The following is a 22,300-nucleotide window of genomic DNA, read 5'->3' on the forward strand; positions in this document are numbered from 1 at the left end:
TATCTGATCCTTCCCTTCTCTTCTTTTCCTCCTGTCTCTCTTCTTTTCCTTTCCTTCTCTTTCTCTCCCCTCTCTCTTCCTTCCCTTCTCCTCCTCTCCTCTGCATCATATCTAATTCTTTGCATTTTTCCTTTTTTATGAGACATTTACTACTCTCTGAAGTTCAACAGGGTAGGAATTTCTATTTGAGGATCTTTATCATGGCAAAATTGGAACTGTCTCCCTTCTACAAATAGCCACCAGCTTGTGTCAGGCGACAGTGCTGTGCTAATTCAAATCTAAAATTTGGCCAATTTTTTAGATCAACATTCCTTGGAGGAGGAGGAGGAGAGTAATGCATTTTATCTTGCATAAGTGCCAGACAAACAATGCAATCTGTGCCAAGACATTTGAAATGTGGAACCAAAGAGACCTCCAAATGCCATGCTGAGAAAAAACAGCATAAACGTATTTCTTTTTTCCCCAGAATTATATAGAATTCTTTTGGGAAGTGCCTTTCTCCTGATCCTGTTACAGGCCTAAGTGCCAGTTTTTCCCCACTTTTTCTAGCTGGGTCTCCAAGTACGGCTTGATAGATAACAATGCACGGATGTGGCTGTTTATTATTACCTGCTAATTACGGTATGTCGGAGCGCCGTTAACATCCGAGTAATGAGGAGGGGCGGAAAAATGAATAGCTCCCTGTGATTCAGGTGGTGTGATTTGGATGGCTTTGACTGTGTGTGTGTGTGTGTGTGTGCGCGCGTGCAACTAAGCTCTGAGCCACGATAGCAACGGCTGTTGGTGAGATGCTTTTAAAAAGGGATTAGAGAAATTTGGGGAGAAAGCCAGGCTGTGGTGGGAGGGGGTCTAGCTCTTCATAGCAGATGCTGTGGGCAACTGATGGCGTAAGACCTTTCCTTCCCAGCTTGTTGGGGGCCTCCCAAAGGCATCTATCTGGCCACTGTTAGAAGCAGCAGGATACTAGATGAGAACAGCTCTTGATTAGATCTAGCAGGGCTCGTGTTTTAAGGTGCTGGCCAAGTTTTTACCCTCTGGGGGGCATACTTCACATTCAAAATATTTGGTCAGTATTTTGGAGAAAAGAGGGGAGATGTATAGCATCCTGGCTTGCCATCGGTCCTTCTCTTCCTGAGATCTTCAGCAAAAGTTGTTCCTCACCCGGAAGTCAGATAGATGGCAAGAAGATAGCTGGACCTGGCCGCAAATTTTGGATGACCACCAGAGGGCAGGAAAGAGAGCTTTCTGATTCTCTTGGGCTCCATCTAGTGGGTATTGGGGGGTTCGCAAGCCAGATAGGGAGAGAAATTAATGTGGCTTTCTATGACTTTCCTGGCCCAGTATGTAAGATTACACAAACTTACAAGGATGTCTGCAGGATATATCCATAAAAACCAGCTGGAACCTTGATTGCGTCATCAAGGCTGCCATCTTGATTTTTTTTTTTTTTAACTATACCCTGCGGACACTCCTGTGCAATTTTGTGCAGATTCAGAACGTGGTTTAATTCAGTATCTGTTATGCTGCGGATACTGAATTAAACCATTTTCTGAATTTGCACAAAACCATGGAATGAGACCAATCCATTGGGTTGGCTTCCCTCAACATGCTAAGCCACACCCACACTCACACACACACACAAAGCAATTCAAATTTAGCACATTTTCAAATGTAGTCCCTCGGACTTAAGCTTGTGGCTTGAACCCAACTCAAGGGAAGCGTAGTGCAATTTGCCTGAGGAGAAATTCTTCTTTACTTTCTAAAGGGAATTTAAGATTCTTGGTGCATTCATCTTGCAGGAAATAGGAAACTTGCAGGAGAGCAAAATCTGCACACCTGGAAAGGGTCACTCAACCTTTTTAAGATTTGCAGCCAGGCGAAGAGCTTGCTTGCTTGCCCCACATCCATTTGGGGTAGTCCAAGACACTACTGCTGGCGAGAAACAATCGTGTGGCAAAAGGATTGTGCGTTGAACAGCTGTTTCATTTGTGGCCTTACAAAGCAAATATGTTCTAAGTTGCAGCTGGAAACCTTTGCTACCACTGTGGGTAAAATGGAATTTGTGCTTGCTACAGCGGGCGTGGAAAGCTGTCTCCGGGGCAATGTGTGTGTGTGTGTGTGTGTTACTTCATCTGTCCAGCCCAGATTTGTCTTTCCTGACCAGCACTGGGCAAACATCTCTCCCAGACCTTGGGGAAGCCAGGAACTGAACCTCAAGAATGTGCAGCAAAGTCTGGCTTTGAACTCTGGCCTTGCAAGTGCAAAGGGGAGTGGGGAGAGATTAGGAGGGGAGGCAGCACACGCGTGTGTCTTTCTCTCCCGCTGTGCAAGCCTTGCTGAAGGTCAAGACCCACCACTGGGGTTGCAAGTCATAATGATGGCCGACTGAAAGTCAGCGTTGAGGGGGATTTGGTTTCTCTGGAACCAAGCACTCCTGGGGAAAAGGAAGCGGCTATTTGGGGGTGTCATCAAAGGGGAAGTCAAAAAAGTCAGAACTGTGCAATGGAAGCATTGCCCCAAAGGCAACCGCCATCTTTACTTTTTTGACCCCCCTTGCAGACACTCCTGCTGTTTCAAAGGAAATGCGAGCCACCTTCGATCTCGGGCCACTTCGTGGCTCCTGTCTTCCCCTGCGTGTTGGAAAATGCCTAACCCCGCCAATGATGGTCTGCTGTTTTTCCTTCTGTATACAGTATTCAGTTAAGGTGGTTTTTCTCCCCTCCTCCCACACCTGTTTTATGTACAGATTGCTGTTTTGGGGGAAAGAATCCAACAAACTATTTTAACAATAAAAGATATTTTGTAATAAACTGGTGTGACGCTTCCATTTGGGGGAGATGGGGAAGGGGAATAGATCCTCTTTATGTTTAGATTTACACCGGTTGTATGTGTGATTCCAAATGCTGTTGGATTTCATCATTAAAAAGTGGGGGGTTACTTTAGACCAGTGTTGTCCAAACTTGGCCACTTTAAGATGAGTGGACTTCATGCTGGCTGGGGAATCCTGGGAGTTGAAGTCCATTCATCTTAAAGTGGCCAAGTTTGGACAACACTGCTTTAGACCAATGTTTCTCAATCTCAGCAACATGAAGATGTGTAGACTTCAATTCCCAGAATTCCCCAGCCAGCATTGAAGTTGAAGTCCAGACACCTTAAAATTGCTCAGGCTGAGAAACCATACTTTAGATAGCTAATATAGTATTTAGCATTTATGGTGCACATTTAGGGAGATTGACTTTTTTCTCACACACAGAGCGTTTGGCTTCACACAACACAGTTAACTCTAAACCCAGGTTAATAAAATACCATTGCGGTGTCCCCAAATTGTGCCACGTTCAAAGATGTTAATCCTATTAAAGCCTATTCTGATGGCCTGGTTCAGGGGCCACACTTCCTTCAGAAGCTCCATCTTACTTGTCCCCTTGCCCCCACCCTGCTGACACCACTGGTTCCTGGGGGGGGGTCAGTGGGTGGGTGGGGGTCAAAAAAGTCAAGATGGTGGCCATGAGCACATAACTGAAACCACGCCTCTTTTGTACAAGCGTCGTGGATGCCACACACGTGTAAAGGGGGTTGAGTGTCCATCATGTGGTCACAGCTGCCATCTTGACTTTTTTGAGCGTCCCATCGACGCCGCTCTGTGGTTCCCATAAAAGCTGAACTGCAGAGTACCCAGCTCCATTCTCGCCTAGTACAGTGTGTTGTGTAGGCCAGAACTGGAACTCAAAACCCTCCAGCAGAAAACTATGGTGAGCCTCTTGTGCACGTTGTCAAGCCAACTCCATGGATGTGTTTGTAAGCCCATCAGCAATTGAACTCAGCTCAGGAATCTGCAAGGTGGGGTCAGCAAAGTCAAAATGGTGGCCACGATGGTGCAATGGAAGCTCTGCCTGGTTTTTATATACGTTGCACGTTGACTTTTTTGACCCACACCCGAGGTGAGCTCAACTTGAAAAAGACTTCACTTACTACTGCATTGCATGAACCCAGCTGGAAAGAAATCAGAAAGAGATGAGAAAGGCAATAATAATAATAATAACAACAACAACAACAACAACAACAACAATAATATAATTTATGAAGTTTATAGGCTGCCTGACTGCCAGCACTCTGGGTGGTTTACAGATCGTTAAAAATGTTTAAAAACAAGCAACAGGACAAAAACACAAAGAAAGATGATGGCAAAGAAAACAAACACAATTATTTGCTCAGGCCATGGGGTGGCTCGGATTCATGCGCAGAGCCCCGTCTTAACATATTTTCTTTATTTTGATTTAGTCTGGGCTCACATACCCCAGTAAGTCCTGATTTGTTTAACTGTGGTTGATTGAATAAACCAAAGGAAGCTCACACATAGACCATGGTTTGCCAGTCTCAACAGTTGGATTCACAAGTTGTGCTAAGCACAGCGTGTTGATCTGGAAACCCCTAATCATGCAAGCTTTCATCTGAAGCTCCAATCTCCAGCTGCAGTTTATACCCAGGAAGTCGATCCACGGCAGAGAAAACCAGGCACTTCTTCCTGTAACGCTGCACATGAGAAGCTGAACAGTGGTAGGTTTTGCTCACGGGGAAAAGCTTCACCGCTTGGATTTTGCCTGGGCGCTGGTATACAGTGTCTGCTGCTAACCACGATGACAGCAAAAAGATGAAACGTGTTGTGCTGGCATGACGCAAGTGCCACCCGTTTGTGCACTGTGACATCATCATGCAAGGACATAGCTGATGGGGCCTCTATTGAGAACTTGCTGTGCATGTTTTGTCATTGGGCACCTATCCAAGGGTTCTTTCCGACGTATGGGAAGACCATGTCTCTTCTGCAGCAGATGCTTGGCCTACAGAAATCAGGCAGTAAAGTTCTCTTAGGCCTGATGGCTGGGCGAGGCAGAGAAGAAGCATCTTTGTGGGAAAAGGCATAGAACAGAGGAGCATCTTCGTTCTATGCCTGCTAAAGATACAGAGGTGGAACCAGCAGAGAAAATCTGGCAACCAGCCCCGTAGCCATCAATCCACTGGCGAGTTCAACGCTCTCATCAGTGACCAGCTTCCTGCAACCTGGTGCCCTCCAGATGGCTTGAGACAAGATGAAAAAACCCAGCCAGATGGCTGAGAATTCTAGGAGTTGTCTTCCAAGCCATCTGGACAACCCAAGGCCAGGGGAAGCTACCATAGATATTTCTGCAGCCAACGGCTTCATAAGAACATAAGGAGAGACTTGATGGATCAGGCCAAGACCCAACTTAGTCAAACATTTTGTTTCTCAAAGTGGCCAACCCAGTGCCTCTCAGATGCTGTCAAATAGATGGAGACACACCCTTCTCCGACCTATGTTCCCCTGAAAGTGGTATCTGGGGCCCTGCTGCCCTGAAGCTGGAATATATTGAATCTTCAAGACCAAGAGCTCTTGAGAGACTTCTCCCCCATGAATTTAACCAACCCCTTTTAAAGTCATCCAAGTTAGCAGCCATCACCACATCTTGTGGGAATGAATTCCATCAGTTACATATGGACTGGGTGAAGAACTGCTTTCTTTTGTCTATCTAAATCTCTCAGTGAGCTTCACCAGATGATTCCTGGTTCCAGTGCTTGGACAGAGAGAAAGAGAGAGAATTGTCTCTGTCCACTTCCTCCATGCCCTGCCTGGTTTTAAAGACCTTTCAATCATATCTCCCCTCCCTTGCTGGTTTTCTTCTTTGAGTCAAGGTCAGTTCCAGTTGGTGTTGATTGGGAATGAGAGGTCCTGCTCTCAGCTCCTACGATGTGGGGTGCTGCAGGGTTTGACACTTTCTCGCTCCTGTTTAATACCTGCATGAAACTGCTGGGTGAGGCCATCCATAGCCATGGGATGAGGTATCATCAGTATCCTGATGATACCCAGTGTTGCATCTCTGCCTGTGGTGACATAATGATGCTGTTGACGTCCTGCTCAGTGCCTGGAGGCTGTGGGGGTTTGGATGGGAAACAACAGGCTACAGCTCAACCCTGGCAAGACTGAGTGGCTTTGGGTTTTGGGGCCACCGGGATCTGAGAATTTACCACCTAGTTCTGGATGAGGTGGCACTGCCCCAGATAGGCCCGGTGCACAATCGGGGGGGAGGGTCCTTCTGGACTCACGACTCCTGCTCAAAGGGCATGTGGCAGTCGTGGCTAGGAGGACCTTTGTGCAACTTTGGGTTGTGTGCCAGTTGCGCCCATTCCTGGACCAGGAGGCCCTACACTCAGTCACTCATGCCCTAGTCACCTCCTGAATGGATTACTGTAATGTGCTGTACGTGGGGCTGCCCTTTAAGAGCATCCAGAAACTTCAGCTGGTGCGAAATGCAGTGGCACGGGAAGTTATGTGCCCACCTAGATCAGCGCACGTTATACCTGTGCTCTATTTGCTGAATTGGCTGCCAATTTGCTTCTGGGTGTTGACTTATAAAGCCCTACATGGCATGGGGCCAGGATATTTGAGGGACCGCCTCACCCCAATTACATATACCCGTCCCATCAGATCTGGCAGAAAGGGCATGTCGCAGGTCCCGTCTACAAAGGAGTGTCATCTGGCAGGACCCAGGAGGAGGGCCTTTTCTGGTGCTGCACCCACCCTTTGGAGGTCAGGTTGGCCCCGATCTGTCTGGCTTTCTGGAAAGCCTGAAGATCTTGCCTGGGGATCCGGTGGTGCTGGTGGACAGCCTGTTGAATGGTTATATTTCTAGGAAATGAATGCTGCTGTCCTGCAGATTATGGTTTTTATGGTTTAATACTTTTGTTTTTAATGATTTTTCCCAAGTTTTTTGTGGTTGTCTTTGTATTGCTTTTTTAACTCTGTAAGCCACCCAGAGTCTCAGCAGTGAGATGGGCAACTATATAAATTTAATAATATTTTTTTTTAAAGTTAGGGAAATGCTGCTGAATTTCATTGAAATATGGATAACTGCCTAGTCTGTCTCCACCACAAAACTACAGTTCCCAGAATGCTTTGGAATGAAGTCCTTATGATCTAATTGCACTTCTCAGTGGTAGATCTTACTGCTATGGGCATTAACTGTAGATGCTGTTTGTACAAGGGGGCTCCAATGTTTTTCAAACAGGCCAACGGAAGTCCTGGTCCACAGAAATTGAGGAATGGAACAAACAGAAGTTGGGCAGATGTAACTTCTCCCCTTTTTAAGGATTCCTGCCTGAACTCCTGCAGGTTGGGCATGAGGAAGCAGGAAGAAGATGGCCCACTGACAAACCCATCTGAAGTCAGAGATGGCCCATAAACCCAACTTCCGTTGATGCCATGCTGTGGACTTTGAGGTTCTTGCTATTTATTTAAATACTGTATAAGAACATATATTTCAGCTCACAGATGAACAATTCTGAAATCCAATGTGGGAACAGAGGCAAGTAAACTGAGAAGAATGCTTGAAGAAATAATAATAATAAAAATAATAATAATAATAAAAAAAACATCTGGAGCACCACTTGAACACCATCAGCATTGACAAAATCACCATCAGTCCATTACAAAAGGCAGCTTTACTTGGAACAGCTCATATCCTGCGACGATGCCTTGAACACCATTAAACAACATCTGCCTATCACAGGTCCTTGGGAAGGACTCAATAGGTGGACAAAAATGCCAAATCCAGTCTAAACTTCTGGCTGACTGTGCAACCAATAATAATACTATATTTCAATTGACAAGGCCACTCCTACTCAAACCGACTCTTAATGGCAAGTAACAATTTATGGAAGAAAACATTTCCATGTTCAAGATGTTATTTATAGCAGGGTTCCTCCACCTTGGCAACTTTAAGATGGGTGGACTTCAACTTCCAGAATTCCCCAGCCAACAATTCTGGGAGTTGAAGTCCACCCGTCTTAAAGTTGCCAAGGTGGAGGAACCCTGATTTATAGAATTAACCACTATACAAGCATCATGCCTGAGAAGACTCTTGGCTCTTTGCTGATGGCGGAATCCAAATTGTACTCTGTGAAGGTCCTCAAGGAGCCCCACTGTTGGGAAGATAAGGCAACGGTCTCAAGAATGAGTGCCGTTCCTGGCCTGCAGTGAAGAAGCTGAAGTTGGGCCTGAAATTTTTAAAATGTTCTTAAGTTTGTTCCAGAATTAATGTCCTCATTTCTAGACCTCAAGATGACCCATGTTTATTTGGACTTCTATCTTGCAGCAAGGAGGCAAAGGCGGAAAACTAAACATAGTATGTGTGCTTATCTGTGTATGCATATAATCTTCTGATGCCAGTTATGCAATAATGGCCACAAATAGATATGAGCTTGGCAAATTGCCAGGGGAAGTAAGTTCCATAATTCTGGAACAACAATTCAGAATACCTTGGCTATATATAGCTGGAAGTGTAAACACAATCTTCCATAATCTGCAGAGTCTCCAAATTTGTGATTTATGGGGTCATCCAGTTATTTCTGTTGTCACTAATGCAGACAGGTCTTATTTCATTACAGTGATGGTTGGAAAATACTATAAAATACTAGAGTGGATTGTCTCTAGGAGACCTTCCATAAATTGGTTTTACAACACCAGAACCCTTGGCTAATGCAGTTAATGACCCAACAACATTCTGGCAGAGAATTCTGGGATCTGAAACCATCTGGAGTTTCTTTTCTTTCACTCTGAATGATAAAAGCGGTACATTACTCCAAAACAGGAAAGAAATGGCAGTGTAGTGTCCAGTGCAAACCACCTCCTCCTCCTCCTCCTCCTCCTCCTCCTCCTCCTCCTCCTCCTCCTCCTCCATCTCCATCTCCATCTCCATCTCCATCTCCTCCTCCTCCTCCTTCTTCCCTCTTCCCTTTTCTCCTCCTCCTCCTCCTCCTCCATCTCCATCTCCATCTCCTCCTCCTCCTCCTTCTTCCCTCTTCCCTTTTCTCCTCCTCCTCCTCCATCTCCATCTCCATCTCCATCTCCATCTCCATCTCCATCTCCATCTCCTCCTTCTTCCCTCTTCCCTTTTCTTCTCCTCCTCCTCCTCCTCCTCTTCCTCCATCTCCTCCTCCTTCTTCCCCTTTTCTCCTCCTCCTCCTCCTCCATCTCCATCTCCATCTCCATCTCCATCTCCATCTCCTCCTTCGTCCCTCTTCCCTTTTCTTCTCCTCCTCCTCCACCTCCTCCTCCTCCTCCTTCTTCTTCCCCTTTTCTCCTCCTCCTCCTCCTCCTCCTCCTCCATCTCCATCTCCATCTCCATCTCCTCCTCCTCCTCCTCCTCCTTCTTCCCTCTTCTCTTTTCTTCTCCTCCTCCACCTCCTCCTCCTCCACCTCCTCCTCCTCCACCTCCTCCTCCTCCTCTTCCTCCATCTCCTCCTCCTCCTTCTTCTTCCCCTTTTCTCCTCCTCCTCCTCCTCCTCCATCTCCATCTCCATCTCCATCTCCATCTCCATCTCCATCTCCATCTCCATCTCCTCCTCCTCCTCCTTCTTCCCTCTTCCCTTTTCTTCTCCTCCTCCTCCACCTCCTCCTTCTTCCCTCTTCCCTTTTCTTCTCCTCCTCTTCCACCTCCTCCTCCTCCTCCACCTCCTCCTCCTCCTCTTCCTCCATCTCCTCCTCCTTCTTCCCCTTTTCTCCTCCTCCTCCTCCTCCTCCATCTCCATCTCCATCTCCATCTCCTCCTCCTCCTCCTTCCCTCTTCCCTTTTCTTCTCCTCCTCCTCCACCTCCTCCTCCTCCTCCACCTCCTCCTCCTCCTCTTCCTCCATCTCCTCCTCCTCCTTCTTCTTCCCCTTTTCTCCTCCGCCTCCTCCTCCTCCTCCTCCATCTCCATCTACATCTCCTCCTCCTCCACCTCCTCCTCCTCCTTCTTCCCTCTTCCCTTTTCTTCTCCACCTCCTCCTCCTCCTCCTCCTCCTCCATCTCCATCTCCATCTCCATCTCCATCTCCATCTCCTCCTCCTTCTTTCCACTTGGTTTCAGGGGCTGTTGGTTTTTGCACTGCAGTTGCTCAGTTCACTCTGCATGATGCAACAAGGAGTTTTATTTGTTGGTTGGCTTATCACAGAGTCTGACACTGGTCTGGGCTGAGAGGGGATGACTGGCCCGAGGTCACCCAACTGACCTCTGGGTCTAAGGGTGGACTAGAACCTGGGTCTCCCCATCCTAGTCCAGGACCCTCACCGCTGTAACACATTGGTTCTCCTAGACCAAGCCACCATGGCTTTCCACATCCACATTTCATGAGGTCTTCAGGCAAATGACACAAATTATGTAATTTGCAATGTGAATTTGCCCAGTGACCTTATGACACACCTGATGAATCGCAAATTGCGTAATAATGACATCATTGGAAAAAACGACACAAATTATATAACTGGCGATTCATCAAGCGTGTCACAAATTTTGGAGCAAATGAGGCAAACAGGTGGTGTGTAAAAAAAAAAAGGGCAGGGCTTTGCTTGAGCAGTTGCAGCTACCATCTTGACTTTTTTGACCCCCTTGTGTTAACACCGATGGACAGGCGATACCCAATAGATTCTTAGGATTCAGAGGCAACAGGCTCAAACCGGGACAAAATGCCCAATAGGATTTTATTGAATGAATATTAAGAGAGTTACAGAGAAAAAGCAAACCTGTCCCAACTACATTCCTTCAGTTTGTTAGGGATCCCAGAACGACGGCAGAGGTGCCCCTCGGACGCCTGGCAGTTGTATGGCACCTCTCCCCAGGTCACGAGTACCTCAAAGTTAAAAAAAAAGTTGGCCACCTTTTAATGCTTTTCTTAAGGGGTAAGGCAGTGCTTTTCAACCTTGGGAACTTTAAGATGACCAGATGTCACCTCCCAGAATTCCCCAGCTAGTACGCTGGCTGGAGAATTCTGGGAATTGATATCCCCCCAACTTAAAGCATGTTGGCTAGGGAATTCTGGGAGTTGATGTCCACCCATTTTAAAAGATGCCGGCTGGTTTTGACACTTAAAACTCTTTATGGCAGGGTTCCTCAACCTTGGCGACTTGAAGATGGGTGGACTTCAACTCCCAGAATTCCCCAGCCAGCATGGCTGGCTAGGGAATGCTGGGAGTCGAAGTCCACCCATCTTCAAGTTAGCAAGATTGACAAACAATGAGATAGGGAATATAAACAGTAGCAGCTGGATACAGCTTGGTAGCGTATCTTATCCATGACTTGTTCTCAGCTTCCGACAGTTGACCCTCTGCTGGAGATGTTTTAAACAAGGCCTCATCTCTAGCAGACCACCCTTAGAGATGGTCTGATGACCCCTCTTGTCAATAGCTTGGGAACCCAGATAGTTGACTTTTTGCTAATGATCTAGCATGCAACCACTCAGCCCCCCCCACCCCCCCAGCTTAAGCAGGGGTCAGAGAAGAGAACTCACATTGCCTTTTTTATCTTAATTGTTACAAGTAGCCTCACTGATAAAAGGCAAGAGTCATTTCCAATAAGATGCAATCTACCGAGTAACTCTTTCTAAGCGGGCGCTTGGCAGAATGTACAGTGCAAAGCTGGCTATGGAAAAGCAATTCAACCGCTTGTTACTGGAGAGCAGTGTTTTTCAAAGTAGGCCACTTTAAGATGCGTGGGCTTCCACTCCCAGGATTCCCCAGCCAGCATGCTGGCTGGGGAATCCTGGGAGTGGAAGCCCACACATCTTAAAGTGGCCTACTTTGAAAAACACTGGAGTAGACCTTGAAAAACTGGCAAACTTCCACTGGCAAACACTGGAGTAGACCTTGAAAAACACTGGAGTAGACCTTTCTAGACATAAAGTCCCGTATCTACCTTCTTCGGGTGGAAGGAAAAAGTGAGCTAACCCACTGCCCCCTCACCAATTTTCCAAAGTGACATTACATTCCCCTCCACGTGCCCCCCACATGCCCCCCCACATATGCCCCTGCTGGTACAGTGACCCTACTTAGCCCTTCCTGCCCCTCAGTCCCCCTCCCCTGGCCTTCTCGCCGTCGATGTTCACCCAGCACCGTAAATCCAGGTCAACCAAACCCAACCGTGTTCACAGACCAGGCCTGCCCCAACAAACCCATCCTATTATGGCTTAATGATGCGAGGATGGTGGCTGGGTTTGCTCCTCTGGACCGCCGATTGCCTGACCCTGTTTTGATCTAACCTAGCCTGTTGTGCAAACTCGGTCGTAGCAAAATAGAGGCACCGGTCCCTGGGCATAGAACTCCGTCAGCCGTGAAAACAACAACACTCGGCTCCCTTAAAGTCTGCCAAATATGCACTCAGAGGCCGACTTTGCTAGGCCAAAATGCGATGTCTTTCTTTGAAATACAGCAGTTTCGTTTTGCCATGTTACGTGAACTCCGCCAAAGACCGTTGCAAGGGGTCAGAACAGCTCCATTCAGCTTGCTCCTTTCCCCATGAATGCCCGTTATTTTTCTCCAACGCTGCGCCCTCACTTTAAAAAATCCTCTTTCTTTTTCTAGCAAGGTTATTATAAAAACCTAGCTGGTGTGTCTGCTAGTTGTGTCACGTGGGAGCGCTGCACCAACTGGATTTCTTCCTGTAACGTAACTGTTTCTATAGGGGTGGGAGTGGGGGAGTGCAGAGCAACTCGGAGTCTGTCCATTGACCCCTTTCTCAGAATTGTCCTGCCATCTCTCTCTCCCAGCGTGGAATTCTGTGGCCTGGTTCATACACCATGTGAAGGAGAAATGTGGTTGACTTGACTTTGATTATAGTATGTTTGGTAAACCCAACACCCTTAACTCCGCCTGCCGATCACTGGGCTAACCCCTTATGCTTAACCTAGCTAGTCACTGAGGCAGTCATAGCTTTCTCTTTTCTCGGTAGGCTAATGTGATCATGGACCCCATCCATTACCTCCAGCTCTGCCTGAAATTTCACAAACACTTGTGCAAGGAGACCACTGGTAAGCCTTCATTACATTCATACCCTTTTCCCATTGATGTGGTAGCAGCTGTGGGTAGCTGTGGGCTTGGGGTGCTGCAGCCAATCCATCTTAGAGATGGATGTTCAGTGTTATCAGACCTGGGCAGAGTTGTTTAACCTTACCTTTACAGGTAGTCCTCGACTTATGGCCATTTGTTTAACAGCTGTTCAAAGTTATGATGGTGCTGAAAAAAGTGACCTACGACTGATCTTTGCACTTACGACTGTCGCAATGCCCCTATGGTGACGTGATCAAAATTCGAGCACTTGGCAACCGGCATGTATTTACAATGGTTGCAGCATCCCAGGGCCACATGATGGCCATTTGTGACCTTCCCAGCATGCTTCTGTCAAGCAAAGTCAGTGGGGGAACCTGGATTCCCTTAACGACTGCTGTGATTCACTTAATGACCACAGCAAAAAAGATTATAAAATTGGGTGTGATTTAATGACTACATTGCTTAGCAATGGAAGTTCCGGTCCCAATTGTAGTCGTAAGTCAAGGACTACCTGTACAGGTAAGGCACTCTATGCCTTTATCTCATTTGCCTGAAGGACTGATATGACAGAGTTTGGCACCTACCCCCCAGTTAATTTTGCAATTCTTGAATTCTAGGAGAAAATGTTTTAGTCCACCATTTAGTTGCACATAGTCGCACATTTTGTGGTCAAGTGCTCCTCTCTTGCCCCAACATTGACTGTGTGAGCCATTTCACTCAACTCAAGAGTCCAAGACTCTTAATTGACTCAGCTCAGAGCATCCAGGCCAGGGAGGGGTTAAAGCCTGAAGCTGGGCAGATAATGCTTCCTGCAAACAAGCAGACGCTCTGGGGATTTCTGTTATTAGCCTTCTTCAGCTTCCCACACATTTGGTAAGGTTTCCAGTGTCTTCCCGTGCACGCTGTCTTTTCTCTCCAACAGCGGCTCCAGGTTCCCACAGACGCTTGAAGAGTCCCTTCTCCACTCACCCGTTCCTCCACGCCAACGTTTTCTGCTTCTGAAAGAGGCTACAGCCCCAAAGGCTATTTCGTAGACTCGCATTCGGCTACGTAATCGTGGTCTCTAAGCAAAATGCAGCATTTCAGCATAGGTGCAGAGGTCTCTTACAGTTCACAAAGACTTCACGAAATTGAAGGTTGGCTGATGTGCTCCCACCCTATGATAAGCCATCTACAGAAGCAGGGCAACTTCCAGGAAAATTTCAGCAGAAGGGCAGTGTCTTCAAAATATGATCTCAGAGTTGATTAGGATGAAAAATTAGTCATGTCAGGAAGTTGCAAGTTTTTAATATCACATAAATAAACTGTGTTTATGCTCTCAACCAGGGTTTTTCAAAACAATATCTAGCCTACTAGCCTGTTTTCATAGAGTAATGAACTGGAAGTAGACAATCACACACCCAGTGCTTCCCAAAATCACCGGAGGAATGGCTAGCCCAAAATTGTGGCTTTTTTTTTCTTTTGCACTCTTAGGTAAAGCTTGATAGTGACAGTTACAAGAAATGACCAGAGGCATCGGGGGGGGGGGCAAAAAGGTCAAGATGCTATTGAAGCTCACCCTTTTTTACATGCATCACCTATACTGGGACATGGGTGGTTTGCATGAGTGGGTGTCTTTGTGAATTTGGACACCCCCCCAACAAGTGACACCATTGGGCCCTTGTCAGTTTGAAGCATCTTCCAGCCAAGACAGTCAACACACTTCTCTACATGCTAGCTTCTGGCCATTTGATTCTTCTGAGCAATCACTGTCTTGATACTTTTTGGTGCTGAGATGACCAGACCAAGAGGAGTGCAGATCGCTGCAGATGTGGAGTTCAAGAGACCAGTCCCACCACACCTCTTCCCCTGGATCTTGGCCACAAAGTTGGGTGAAGCTCTGATCTTATCTTATTCTCTGATAAACCAGTTTTGTTGGGGTCTCCTCTGCTTAAAAGCAGGGCTGGCTTTCTTTCTTACGTGCCCTGCTTAAGGGACAATGCCACAGCATCCTGATGAACTGCAAGATCCTGTGCTCAGCGAAGCTTTTTCCAACATCTATAAATATCTGGGCCTCTCTGTTTCTAGGAATAGCATTTGGAACATCCACTTTATTAACTTCAGGAAGCTGAAATGATTTGGGGCTGTTGAGGGACTGACATGCACCGCACAGCAGAGGAAACATAGCAGTTCAAATTTCCTTTGAACTCTCTTTTTTGGAATCTTGACTCATTTTACCCTGGGCGTTTATTTGTTTACACCTCTTGGCTGCCAGGACACATAACGCCCTCACATGTGCACCACACACAAAGTTTTGGACTAGCTACTGAAAGGCATCGTCTCATTTTTACAGTGTGGTGAAATGGCAAGTAGAAGCCCAGGGCAATCATGCCATCCCATAATATACTTGAGCCATTGGGGAAGGTCCCAAACTGTGGAAGTTCATATTAACATTTCATTAATGTGACTTTGTGCCAATGGCACTCTATAGGATCCAGTTCGTTCTACTGGGAGCCAGCCTTCTCCAGATCTGGTCTCCTCCTGATGTTGGTAGAGAAACTGGGTGGACAATTTTTCCAAATTTCTCCAGGGGAAGAAGAAACCCTCCAATAATTTTGAAGGGCAGGAATCTTCCTTAGCAGTGGCAGTAATGCCACAATGGGAGGTTTCCTCTCTTCAGCTCATCCATTTTCCCCACTTTTTTTTAATTAAAAAGAATTAATGGGAAGCTGGCATGCTACCAAGGGCCAGCCTCCCATACAGTATGATTTTTATTTACAGAGGATCTCTGTGATCCACTTAGGCTCTAGTCATAGGCATCCATGGAACTGCAACATGATGGTTGGTGACAGCCCATGACTGCTTGGAAATGGGGGTCTCCCTGCCCAGAACAAAAGAAAAGTAAATTCAACTGATAGGAGCAACTTCACCAGATGGGCTCTTGGTAAATGTTTTTTGTATCGGCAACTGTGTGATTAGCAACACTCAGCATGGCAGCCATTTTGTGAGACCACCTTGCTATGCTCGAAAAACTACAGCTGGGCCCATTAGCCCAAGTGTTGTCTGTAACTGATATTAGATAACCATCTAAATATCTTTAGATAGCAAAGGAAGATGCTAAAAAGTTCCTTGGGAGGGCCTGACATGTTTGCCTTGGAGCAGATGCAGTGCGATCTGAAAGAGGGGGACATTGATTTAGGCCCCTTGTCACGGACAGATTGTTCTCTGATTGCTATGGAGTTTTGCAGGGCAACCCTTCTTGGCAGTGAAAAAGGACCCATTATTTCAGTCTGCCCCAGGCATCTTAGGCATCCAGTGGGTTTTCAGAAGGCACTTCATGAGTCTCCCAAGAATCTGGTGGACGTCTTGGTTGGGACTCTGGTCACCCATTGAAATAAGGGGACGGTTAGGACCAGATTGCCCTGGAGCATCCTCTTCCATCTCTCAGATCCATCTGCTAAAGCTCTTGATTTACTGAGGAGCTCAGGGAGAGGAAGTGGCAGAGGAGATGCCTAGAACATTGCTAGAAGCAGACCCATCTCAAGTCTGATCAAAGATTGAATCCAAAGTGACTCAGTCTACAGACCAGATTGAGAGAGAGAAAGAGAGAGTGTGAGTTAACAAGGTGTACCTTCACTACATTAAAAAAAAAAAAAAAAAAAGGAATGATGGTCATCAGGGACTTCTTCAAAAAGGAAAAAAGGCACTTGGGTAGAAACATGAGCAGAATATATATGTTTCCTGTATACATACTCATTTATATAATATTCATATAATTAATTATGAATAGCCAGCAATTCAGTGGCTCTTCTAGAAGATTAATCTGCATCCTATAGAGACTGTCTGCAGATAAGGACCTGTTCTGACCACCTTAGGATTAAGGTGACCATGCCAACTCATAAGGTATTGTAGAATCTATTTCAGGATATTTCTTCAGGCTCTCTAGTTCTTGCAACTGTCTGCAGAATCTGCTTGCTTCATATTTTCCCTCTACATCAGACACTGAATACACAGTTGCAATTGTGGAAAAATTTTGCTGCTCTTGTTGGGTCTGCTGAAAGCCACCCAGCAGTCATTTTAAGGTGACTCATTCTCTTTTAGGGAAAGAGAGTTGCCAAGAACGTCTGAAGAGCCGTTGTGAAGACGTCTTGCAGCATTTGGCATTTATAACCATTCAGGTTTTAATGGAGGCTCTACATGGTTCCAAAATGGGTTAGCTGAAGGACCACTTCCTCCTGTTTTCATCTGCTCACCTGATCAGGCCAAACAGAGTCAGCTCCCTCCAGGTCCTCACTATATGACAATGCCATATGACAGGGTCTTGGAAGCAGGCATTTTCAATTGCCACAGGACATGCTGTGTCTGAAGATTTGAATTTGATGGATACATGTTTCAGTACATCTTCTTTCTTTCTATCGCATCATTTTGATATTGTGGCATGAGGCATGTCCATAACTGCCCACGCTACCACATTTTGGACCAGCTTCAGCTTCTGAGTAGTCTTCAAGAACAGCCCCATGTAGAATGGGTTGCAATAGACCAGATGCAAAGTGGCCAATGCATGAGTGATTGTGAGAAGGGGCTCCTGGCCCAGGAAGGGGTACAATGGCCGCATGAGATGAAAGGCCCTCCTGGTCACAGTTGTTGCCTGCCATCCAGGAGGACCACTGAATAGTGCATCAGTTCTGTTGGGTGCAGGGGGTGCAACCCCATCTCAAACTAAAGGTGGGAAATCTATGGCACCAAAACAACCAGGAATACACAGCCTCCTAGTCTTGTCAGGGTTGAGCCTGTTCCTCCCCATCCAGACCCCAACAGCTTCCAGGTGCTGGGCCAAGACTTAATTATTAATTGAGGCCCTGCTCCATCTAGTGGTGAAGGTGCTGGACCATGAGTTCTCGTCCCACCTTGGGCACGAAGCCGGCTGGGTGACCTTGGGCCAGTCCCTCTCTCTCCGCCCCAGGGAGGAGGCGGCCAGGGCAAACTATTTCCAAACATGCTACCTAGAAAACTGCAGGGACTTCTCCGGGCAGTTGCCAGGAGGGAAGTGTGTCTTGACTGCAAATCATCGTCATCATCATCATCGTTGTCATCGTCATTGTCATCATCATCATCATCTCTTGTATTAATTCAGAAGCATTGCAACAAGTGGGGCTTAAATGTTAGCCTCTTTTTCCTTATATTGGAGAGGAGGTTAAAATCCCTCCAAATAGAAAAAAAATGGCCTATTTGTTTTCAAGGGGGGAGGCAAGGCATTTTTAAGAGTTGCATCGGGTTCCTTCAGCATTTGCAAGGATTGAGTTCGCAGTTTGTTTGCCTTAAACTCTCCAGTGGCATCTGTGGGTGGGGGAGGCGTTCAAAATCAGCAGCAGGGCAGACGGCGCGTCGACATGCGCTGATGTGCATTCCAAAGGGCAGGGCTTGCATCACGGCCCTCGGTCTGCCCTGTTGCCAGTTTTGCACACTCACACTCAAACTCTTCCTCCCCAAAATTAGCTAGAGGATTTGGGCCTACCTACTTTTTTGGGGGGGGGGGGAAGGTTCTGAGAGTTGCATGGAACATGGGACGTTTTGCCTACGTGATCTTAAGCACCATCACGGTGGGTCCTTGCCATCTCCTTTGGTGGCCCATCTTTGTTTTTCCAGCTCCAACTGTCTTTGGTTTTTTCCCCTTAGTCATTGAAAATGCATTTTGCCTCTGACAGCAGATGCCTGTTTCCTCTTTTGTGGCCCCAGGACTGTGCTTCTCCACCCCTCCCCAAGGAATGTGCTTTTGCAGAGTGGTCAGTGAACTTTGGGGAAATGATTCCCTGTCCTGCTGTCCCGTCATTGCTCCATTTCTCCTCCGAGCGCTGTCTCTATTCGCCTACCCTTTCTGTAGATGCAAGCGGCCAGGAGACCTTGGCACTGCTCCCTCCTTGAAGGATCTCTGCAGCATCCAGTAGAGAGGCGCAGGCACTTTGGACAGAGGCACCAATGTGCCCCATGACTGCTGCCCACGGGCACGGGAGCTTCCCTTCTCTTCAGTTTAGCTGAAACAAACACAACATTCTCCTCTCCACATGGAGAGATAAAATTGCTTCCTGATTCCCTGAGAATGCTCAATCACCCATGACTTCCTGACGTTCAGGTTATTTGCTACCTGAGAGATCACATGAAAGGCCGTAAAGAGGTGCCTTTCTCAGACTAGCGTGACAGATTTGTGTTCTGGGTTTGTATTAAAGTTTGTACCCCAAATGATGTTGGCTTTGCTTATTTAGATGGCCTCCTTCCAAAAATCTTAAGACAATGTTTCTCAATGTTTCTCAAGTCCAAAATGCATGGACTTCAACTCCCAGAATTCCCCAGCCAGCCATGCTGGCTGGGGAATTCTGGGAGTTGAAGTCCACACATCTTAAAGTGGCCAAGGTTGAGAAACACTGTCTTAAGACTACCAGCAAAATTCCTCTCCATATGATTCTTTGCAACCATCCTAGGAGTAGATGAAGTTGTTGAGAGAGATGAAGGAGCTGAAATAGTTATGGCCCAGATGGTGATCAGAATAACACCTTCACCAGGTCATTGAAAAACCTGGAAATTCTATTCAATCTGCCAAGGCTTGCTTAGAGTTAGGATTTGGGGGATTGGTTTTAATTTTTCCTGTAGCTTAGCATTTGCATGATTGTGCCTGCCATCCCAACTTTTTTGAACTGCAGAACCCCTACCAACCAGGAAGCTTCTGATCTTTGAACCTAGCTCTTCTTGATGCTCTAATGTGATGCCAACCCTCAAGTGTTATAGTATTCAATAATGATTGACAATGTGCCATCAAGTTGGTGTCAACTCTTACTGACCACCATATAGATAGATTTTCTCCATGACAATCTATCCTTAACTTGGTCTTTCAGGTCTTCCAATAATGCCCCCATTGCCACCATAACTGAGTCCATCCACCTTGCTGCTGGTCGTCCTCTTCTTCTCTTTCCTTCCACCTTTCCCAGCATCAGAACTTCTCCAGAGAGCTGGGTCTTCACATGATGTGTCCAAAGAAGGATAATTTGAGCCTGGTCATTGGTGTCTTGGCTGAGAGTATTCAATAACTGACATGTAATAATATTTGGGCATTTCTTTGGTAGATCCACATGGGGTCTTGGGGAGGAGGCAAGTGATATTTCTTTGTCCTTATATCATTACATAAAGAGCCAGTTTGGTGTAGTGGTTATGGCAGCAGGCAAGAAACCAGGAGACTGTGAGTTCTAGTCCCACTTTAGGCACAAAGGCAGCTGGGTGACCTTGGGCCAGTCACTCTTTCTCAGCCCTAGGAAGGAGGCAATGGCATACCACTTCTGAAAAACCTTGCCAAGAAAACTGCAGGGACTTGTCCAGGCAGAGTCCAAGAATTGGACATGATTGAATGGATTAAGTATATATCTATATCTATATCTATATCTATATCTATATCTATATCTATATCTATATCTATATCTATATCTATATCTATAGCATTACATAACTTTTATTGTGGCTTTTACTAGATCCCTGTGAATGTGTTTACAGGGCAATAAACGTAATGTCTAATAATTTTTCAAATTAGTTAAAATTTGGTTCTTGTAGATAACGTATTTTAAAACCCTAAATGACGTGCAATATTCAGCCTTTGGACGTTTAAGAAAGTCCATATTTGGGGATTTAATTCGTGTTGCCAAAACAATCAAGACAGCTTCAAGTCTTGTGAACTTGAAAGCAAAAATAAAAATCCACATTCAGGACGAGAGCTTTGGAGCACGCTTGGAGGGAGTGTAGACCGGCATTCCATCGGTGGTACAGTATGTTCCAGTGGGAATCCTCTTTATCCCATTCCTGATACACAAGGTAGTAACTTGTCGCCATTTCCCAACATCATTCCCATTATTTTGTGGTTCTTCTTGTCGTTTTGCATCTGTACAAGCTTAAGAATTCTATCTGTTGCTATAGCAGTTTTTCCTACGCTGATCTCTGTTGGTAGTCACGGAGCAAAGGTATAACATGGGCAGATGGAGGAGTGCCCATAACTTCCCACCCTGATGCATTTTGTACCAACTGCAGCTTCCAGATGCTCTTCAAGGACATCCCTGGAGCACATTGCAATAGTCCACCTAAGAGGTGACTAAGGCATGAGTGACTGTGAGCAGAACCTCCCGGTCCAGGACAGAGCACAACTGGCACATGATGTGAAGCTGTGCAAAAGCTCTCCTGAATTATCTTCGTGGCTGGCCTATGCTTAGGTGCTCCAAGTATATGTAGAAAGCAAGTCATGTTTAACTGATGGCTTAGCCAGTTTGGGACAACCAACTTTGGAAGCTGGACCCTTGTCTTGTTTAAAGATCTTTGATGGCTTCCCAGAGGGTGACTAGTTTGTTTATATGGACCAGCACGTGGCATTACCTGGCACCTTGCTTTGCAGAGTTAGCTGGATCCAACCCTCCACCCCACCCCCAGCCCTCTGCAAATAGCTCATGTACTTTACAGCTCTGCACAAATGGCTTGCAAATGGAGTGTAATTTCCTTAATAACTTAATAACAGTGTCTATGGTGGATTGCTAGATAATGGTTAAGGTAAGTTTTGCCTTTCCAGGTTTTAATAAATAGCAGTAATTGCGATGGGAAAAGAGATGGATCATCTTGCACAAAACACTTTAGCCTTAAATAACATTATTATTTCCCCATCCGTTTTTCTACTTCAAGATTCCTGAGCAAGAGGATAAAAATGTCCATATTCCTTAGCTCAGAAGAACATGGAGTCCCTTTCTTCCCACTGGGAAATGTTCCAAGGTTACAGTGTGTGTAGCAGAGGGCATGTGAAAAGGAAGCACATGACTATGAACGACACATATATTTATTAACACGCCTGCTTGCTGGCAGCCCACTGCAGCTTGAGCAAGAGGCGGTGTGTGCAGGATCAAGCCTCCCCCCTTTCAGGGGTCACAGCTGTTGCTCCCAGAGAACTGGAGCTGTCCCTTGGCTCCCCGGCCAGCTCTCTGTCCCACTCGCCTCCTCCTTGCCCACTTCTTTATTTCACTCTTTGTCTCATCTTGTCATCTCCATGTCATTTCCCTTGCCTGCACATTCCCACACTGATGCGTGGGCTGATAGAACCCCAAAGTGGGGGAGAAGAGAACACCACATGCAGCACTTTATCAACGTATCATACTCGGCTCAACATTAGGGTGCCGGTTGGCCCTACTTGGTGGAAAACATGCTGGCCGTTCTGTTTCTAGATCATGATGGAAGTTGCCCATCAACAGAGAACATGGGGACAGCTGCTGGGGTTCAAACCATGCTAGCTGAGTCCTTTCAAGTCCACGGTCCTCAGCTAGGAGGGGGGTCTCTTGGGTTGCTGGCCTGCTTGGCCAATAGATGGCAGCCAGGAGTTGGAGTTTTTGGTCTCTCTTGGCTAACATCTACTGTATGCCCAGATGTTTGCTGCTCTACAGTTC

The sequence above is a fragment of the Python bivittatus genome, unplaced genomic scaffold (genome assembly GCF_059951505.1).
Source record: "Python bivittatus isolate LINGU-HERP-01145 unplaced genomic scaffold, Pbiv_v1 ctg000680_np1212, whole genome shotgun sequence".
NCBI lineage: Eukaryota > Metazoa > Chordata > Lepidosauria > Squamata > Pythonidae > Python > Python bivittatus.